The sequence below is a fragment of the Bactrocera latifrons genome, unplaced genomic scaffold (genome assembly GCF_001853355.1).
Source record: "Bactrocera latifrons isolate USDA-ARS-PBARC rearing strain unplaced genomic scaffold, ASM185335v1 scaffold_1889, whole genome shotgun sequence".
In the NCBI taxonomy this organism is placed as follows: domain Eukaryota; kingdom Metazoa; phylum Arthropoda; class Insecta; order Diptera; family Tephritidae; genus Bactrocera; species Bactrocera latifrons.
Window position 1 is genome coordinate 1,192 of NW_017535395.1, and position 7,291 is coordinate 8,482.

The following is a 7,291-nucleotide window of genomic DNA, read 5'->3' on the forward strand; positions in this document are numbered from 1 at the left end:
TGCGCTAATTCTCAGCCAGACGTTCTTAAATGCCTTTGCATTAGAATAAGAACGTATTTTTCAATAAATTTTTTAATAAACAGACGAGCACAACTGCTTTCAAGCACGTGAAATTTTTATGTATTGCACACATGTAAAATTTGTCTGAAGTCCTTTGTCCGGGTGTTTGCCTGAAAAAAATCTTCATTGGTTGTCCGAGTTCTAACTTATTAACATAATTTACTTTTGACATTTTGAAGTGCTCAATTAAATATTACGACAGTATACGTATATTCTTGCTATTAGGCACATTCCGCATTTTTTATAAATAAGACCAACCAAAACACTTAAAAAAAACAAAACGAATGAACACATTCGCTGAACTTTTCTGTTGCCATACTCAAATAATTGAGAAATGTCACACGAGTTCATCCGAAATTGTCATATCAAAACAGACATAACTGAAGAGCAGAAACGAGCAACAAGAAGGAAATTTTTTACCAGATCAGGAATTCCAAATGTGGTTGGTTGTGTTGATGGAACCCATGTTGCAATTATTGCTGCATGTGAGAACAAGCACTTATATATGAATAGAAAAGGATTTTACAGCATAAATGCTATGATTGTAAGTAGCAACTAAATAAATAAATTATTACTTATYATTATTTCGTCTTAAAAATTATTTTTTATCAGGCGGGCGATCAGGATATGGTTATACGGTGTGTTGATGCGAGATATGGAGAATCTAGCCACGACTCATTTGTGTGGAACAAAAGCGCATTAAAAACATATCTGGAGCAAACATAGCAAAGAGGAGATCACAATTCGGTTTACTTAGGTAACTACAATTTATATGTGTATGCACATACATAAACACTAACATTAAATATATTTTAGGTGATTCTGGTTATCCACTACGCGAATACTTATGGACGCCTTTCCGAAACGCTTTGGCAGGAACAGTGGAATCAAATTTTAACAAGAAGCATGCAAAGGCAAGGAACGTAGTTGAAAGGACGATTGGAGTGCTGAAATGCCGTTTTCGTTTTCTTCTAAATATGCAGGGGCAGGTGCAGGTGTAGGTGCAGTGCTTCCAAATGCGGCTCCGCTTGGATTCACTGCCTGCTGCAAACTGAGCAACTCGTCCACGGCCTGCTCCAAAGGCGTTAGRCTGCGTTGGGTGTATGGTCCTCCACCTGTGGCTGCAATCTCTTTTCTGTTATCTGCAATTTTCTTTTTTAATTTTATCTTGTAGTCCAACCAAACCTAAGAAACACACAAATTAATACAGATATGTACATATATGCAATCAAAATTGTTTATTCTTACCTTATTCCATTCGCTGCCACTACGTATTGGAGGCCCGATATTGTTCAACTCTGAAGCAATACCTTCCCACAACTCCATCCTATTTTTTTTTTGTGGAGCCAAACGGCGCCATTCCTCTGGCTAACTCAGGATTTGCTTCCATCAACTTCACCATCACCTCAAATTGCTTTTGAGTTGTTCGTTGCGCTCGCTACTCGCAATTCACTGGAAGTGAGAGAGCAATTGCTAAACTTCAAAACCTACCGAACTTTGACAGTTGACTGGATTGAGTAGGTTTTGAYGYTTTGCAATTGGAATGACTGAAACGGCCAGATTGAAATTATACCAAAAATATATGTGAACGGAGGAATTTATTGCCGCCGTTCAAGATCGCTAATAAAAATTTAAAACAATTAAAATCAAAGAAAATGCGAAATATATATCATGAAACCTTTGGAATTTGATGCATAATGAAATTAATATTCTATTACAAATGAATAAAAACATTTATTAATTGAGAACTAACAGGCTTAATTCACCTTATTAAGTATTGAAATATCTATAATCAGTTGTTTTAATATACCATAAAATCATAATAAAGGAATTAAGTAGTTTCGCCATATATTAAAAGTCCAATATATAATAATTTGCAGCCGAAATAAACGTTGGGAATGTTAATTAAAAAAATTTACAAAAATTCTTATTTGGTGCGATCTGGCCATAATGGAAAATGTTATAAAAAGCGCTATTTTTGAGGCGCTCTCACACTGGAATAAGTTGGGCATCCCATTAGCCCTGATAGATAACTTGATACGAGACTCTTTGGTTCGAGAGAGAGCTGTCAAAACTCGCATCTTTTATAGCATTAGCCAATGATGCCACTGCTGAAAAATACTTGCTTGGGTATTTAATAAATTATACCAAACACTAAATTAAACACTTTGGAAATGCGTACATATATAAATGCTAAAATKCAAAATCATTAAATAATTTACATAAACATTTATTTTGGCAAAATATATTCGCACAGTTCAATGAAATTTCATTTCACACTAATTTCGTGAAGTAATTATAGCGTTGCTCTTCTGGCATCCCGCCTTTTTCACTAACTGCTGGTTGAAGGCACCCTGATTGTGTTTTGTTGCCAGCTCAGCAAACAGATCACGATGCCATGCCAGCTGATAAGCAAGAGAACAAGAAAAGAGATTTTAATCAATTTATCTATGGCAACATATCACATTTGCACATATGCCGACGGCATTTTCATTTCGGTAATATAAAATTTAGAAGAGCGAGTATTAAGATGGTTGTGTTATGTTATAAAAATAAAGTACATTTTCAAAATAACAAAAAAAATTAATATTTAGTTCAAAATTTAATTTACAGAAAAATTATGCAAATTGGGTTGGGAATGAGCGAAGTCTTAAATTTAATAAACGTATACAAGCATAAATCAAAATATCTTTGCTCATTTTAAATTTATTATTTGAATTGGTATATGTACATATGTCACAATTACTACATAGTAGTTCAAAAATATGAATTCTTATTTTTCCCAGAAATACGTTTGTGAAAAAAATCATCTTACTTCTTTGTTATTATCTTATTTTTCCCAGAAATATATTTATTTTCCTCATAAAAGCTACATCAGCTATCTACTCGACGGCATTTCGCAATGTGATAAAATACATTTTTCAAGAGCTCAAAGCATGCGCTAAATCAGCTCGAACCTACCTACCCTACGCCTTTGCGCAAATGATTATGTTATGATAATAAATGCCCAAATACAGATTTGGCAATAGCAATAGATTTGCGGGTTGGAAAGACATAGATTTTGTCCTGTCGAGATGTCCCGTAAAGAAGGACAAAAACGGTAAAATAGAACGTTTTATAGCAAGATTTGTTGCTAAGGACTGTTCGCAAACTTACAGTGTAAATTATAAAATTACATTTTCACCGATGGTGCGGTATAGAACAATAGGAATGATTTTTGCGATTGGAGCGGAGTATGGTTTATACCAGGAATGATAGAGTACAAGATTGCGCAGATGAAARACAAACATTTTTTCGTTCTGCGCATCTACGTCACACGGCTCATAAATTTCGCGAAATAGCTTGAGTAGCAAGTAAATATTGCTTGTTAATAATTGATTGGTTTTTGGTTTATAAAAATGAAATAAAATATTGAAGGTCCTCGATATTTCAGATTTTTATTAATTATTATTTTGCAATATAAATATTTTTATTAATTGTTCTATATTGTTCAATATATATTGTTGGGGTCAGTGCCCGCTTCACTTACCACTTGTGCTTTACGTGAAAATGAAACTCTTGGGATTCTTTTGGGGTTTGTTGGTATATTTGGTTTTACCAATATAACTGGCACAACTCGATTCTTCTATAATATCTATAATATTTAAATTCACTAATTATAATGTTTAACACTCCCTTAATGGGGATTTCCTTTTCTTTACAATGTTTAAATTCACTTCTTATATCGAGCTTCAAGTTTGGAAAAAAAAAACGCTAATGTATGTCACGACGAAACGCTGCGTAGCGGTGGCGGGAAAACGAAGGCGGTCGAATCAGCACTGCTTGCGTATATGCTGACCCTTTCCTTTTGGTATAGTGTGGTGTGTGTTTGAGYGTAAGACTAAGGCTCATTTAGCCACCCCGGTCACCCTAGGCGAATATTTCAGCCAAGAATCGTCTGAAGTTGCTGGAGAGTGACTACAACACTGCTGAGGCCTGAGGTGCGGCGCGGACGCGATCGTTGTTGCTGGCGTCGTGTTGACGCCCCAGTATGTGGCCGCTGGGAACGGGATGCTGATGGCCCTATTGTGCGACGGGACTGTGCATCCCGGCTTAATGGCGRTCGTCGTACTGCCCCGCGGTTGYSACCGGCATGAGGTTGGCTGGTGTCGTTCCGCGTTGTCCGGTGCAACATGGTGTGATGCCGCCGTATACGAATCTGGCACAGGTTGCCCGGTTTGGTGAATAGGCGTCAGGCAATTGAGGCAATGGCCGTGCGCTTGCGCGATCAACTGGCGTGCTGAGGTGGCAATCCCTTGAATATGACGCATTGTGGCAGCCGGTGGGTTCGACGACATAAAGGGCATCTAAGGCGTTGTGGCTCTGCGACTAGCGCGTGTGTTGGCGGCAATGCTACCGTTCCACTCCGAGGCGCCGTTGGTGTGGTTGGTGTCGGGGCTGCTGGCATGTCTGCATCCATATTGATCTGTATAGAAGAGTTTTATTTAAATTAGAATGTGGTTGCATATAAGGCATATGAGCATGGCTGCCACGTTGGGCGGCATGAGCGGGTCGTCAGGTTAATCGACTACTTTCGTGTGTTACTATAAGTATATATAGATGTATCAATCGAAAATTTTTATTTTATTTTGTTTTTATATGCGGTTTATTTTAGCGGTTTATCGGTTTGTGTTTCGCGGTTATCAGCGCTCGGTAAGAAGCATAGTTTGACGAGCGGTCTTGTTAGCTTTCCGGATTGCGTACGGAGATCGACTACGCGAATATGGCCGTCGCAGCCTGGGTAAAGCTTTTCTTTCGGTAGGTGGAAGGCAATTGTCGTGAATCAGGACACAATCTCCAACTTTTGGCGCATTTTCTGTACTTTTCCATCGGTACCTCTTGTAGAGGTCCTTTATAGTCTTCTTTCCATCGGCTACTGAAATTATGATGGAGAATTTTAATTCTTTCCCATCTATTTAATAAAGATAGCGRCTCCACGCCTGGCTCAGGTGTGGCCAGAATGGGTGCTCCTTTTAGGAAATGCCCTGGAGTTAGGGTTGTGAAGTCGGAGGGATCTTGCGATAGTGTTGTGGGCGRCCGTGAGTTGAGAACGGCTTCAATTTTCGCTAATAATGTCGCGAATTCTTCGTAATTAAATCTGTAGTTTCCAGCTACTTTTTTAAAATGGGATTTAAAACTTTTTACTGCGGATTCCCATAAACCACCCATATGAGGAGCGCTGGGGGGGATAAATTGCCAATTAATGCCTTGGGGAGCATATTTTTGTATAATGTCAGGTGAGACTTGCTTCATAGAATCCACAAATTGTTTTTCTGTGGCTCTTTGTGCTCCGATAAATGTTTTACCATTATCGCTCCTGATTTTGGATGGAAAGCCACGTCTTCCGACGAAGCGAGCAAATGCCGCGAGAAAAGCCTCCTTTGTCAGATTGGTACATAGCTCAAGGTACTGCTTTTGTCGTAAAACAGACAAAGACAGCCACATAGCCTTTCATCAGGGTGCGAGACCTTAACCTGAACGCCTTTATTTGAAAAGGCCCAGCAAAGTCGACACCGGTTGTGGTGAAAGGAAGAGCGAAATTGCAGCGTTCCGGTGGAAGTGCTGCCATAATGTACGTTCTCATTTTCTGCTTGTGCAAAGTGCAGACCTTGCACGTGAAAATGCACTTCTTGATTTGGGGCTTAAGACGGGGAACATAGTACTCTTGGCGTACCATTTGTTGCATGAGGCGATGTTTGCCGTGTAACATGAGTATATGGATGTAATTGATGAATAATGTGGCAAATGAGGATTTCTCTGGTATTATTATGGGATGGCGTTCGTTATACNGAGTATATGGATGTAATTGATGAATAATGTGGCAAATGAGGATTTCTCTGGTATTATTATGGGATGGCGTTCGTTATACGTAAGGCTGGAATTAGCAAGCCGGCCATTTGCACGAAGCAGACCTTTCGTGTCTATAAATGGGTTTAGTACTAAGAGTGAGCTCCTTTTGTCAATTGGCTTCGATTCTCTTAGTAATCCCAGGTCGCGACTGAAGTAGCGCGTTTGGGTCGATGCGATARGAGCGACCTTTGCTTTCTGTAAGTCTTGGTGCGTCAATGTATCGCATTGGGGGCAAGTTGCTCCCTTTACCTTAAGTTTGAGTCGTTCTGCGAATTTGAGAATATAGGCGACTACTCTGAGTGCTCGAGGGAACGATGAAAATCGTTCAAGGATGTCATTATCATTCACTATTGTATGATAGATGTCGGTTTTTCGACTTTCTGGGGCGATTATGTTGCTTCTTGCCGATTGTGGCCAAGAATCTGTGGATTCGGTTAACCATCGGGGACCATTCCACCAGAGCGTGGTGGTGGCAAGATCCAGGGGTTTGCACCCTCTTGTACCTAGATCACCAGGATTKTCAGCACTGGCTACGTGTCGCCATGTGTCTGCTCCTACTAGGTCAAGTATTTGAGAGATTAGAAATATATGTTTTCCACGAGTGTAGTGGATTTTCTAACCAGGCTAGAACGATTTCGGAATCRGACCATAGTTATAATTTGCATTTTGCCATGTTCATGTGGGTCTGCACCATAGAAACCAGCTTTGCTAGTAGCAGAGCGCCACAGAGTTCAAGTCGTGSTAGACTTATCGTTTTTAGAGGAGCGACTTTTGCTTTTGCCGCTAGTAGGTGGCTTRTGGTTGCGGTGTCGCTTTGTGTGCGCACATAGATCGTGGCGCAATATGCCTTTTCAGAGGCATCGAAGAAACCGTGTAATTCCACTTTGTATTCGGGGGAATAGTTTACCCACCGTGGAATTTGTATCTGCGAGATGTCTTTTAGATTATTAGCAAACTGGGACCACTTTTCTAAGCGAAGAGGTTTCACTTGTTCGTCCCAGTCTGTTCCGTCTAGCCATATTTCTTGAATCAGGATTTTCGCTTGTATCATAATTGGCGCAAGCCATACTGCGGGGTCAAAAAGTTTTGTCATTGAGGATAAAATTTGCCTCTTTGTTATGGCGGATAATGCGGTTATGGACTCTGTCGTGTATGACAACTGGTCCGATATCGCATTCCATTGGATACCAAGTGTTTTTGTTATACTTTCCTTTTCAAATATAAGGAAATTAGTATCCAACTTGTTATCATTTGGTATATTTTTTAAGATACTTGGGTGGTTAGCTGTGATCTTTTTTAGAGGAAACCCTGCGGTGTTGAGGGCCTTTATCACTTGCGATAA

At 39.6% G+C, this 7,291-nt stretch overlaps 1 pseudogene; it reads left to right on the top strand.

The window, feature by feature from the left end:
• Positions 1-394: 394 nt before the first annotated feature.
• Positions 395-1,239, top strand: LOC108967447 (annotated as a pseudogene).
• Positions 1,240-7,291: the final 6,052 nt, after the last annotated feature.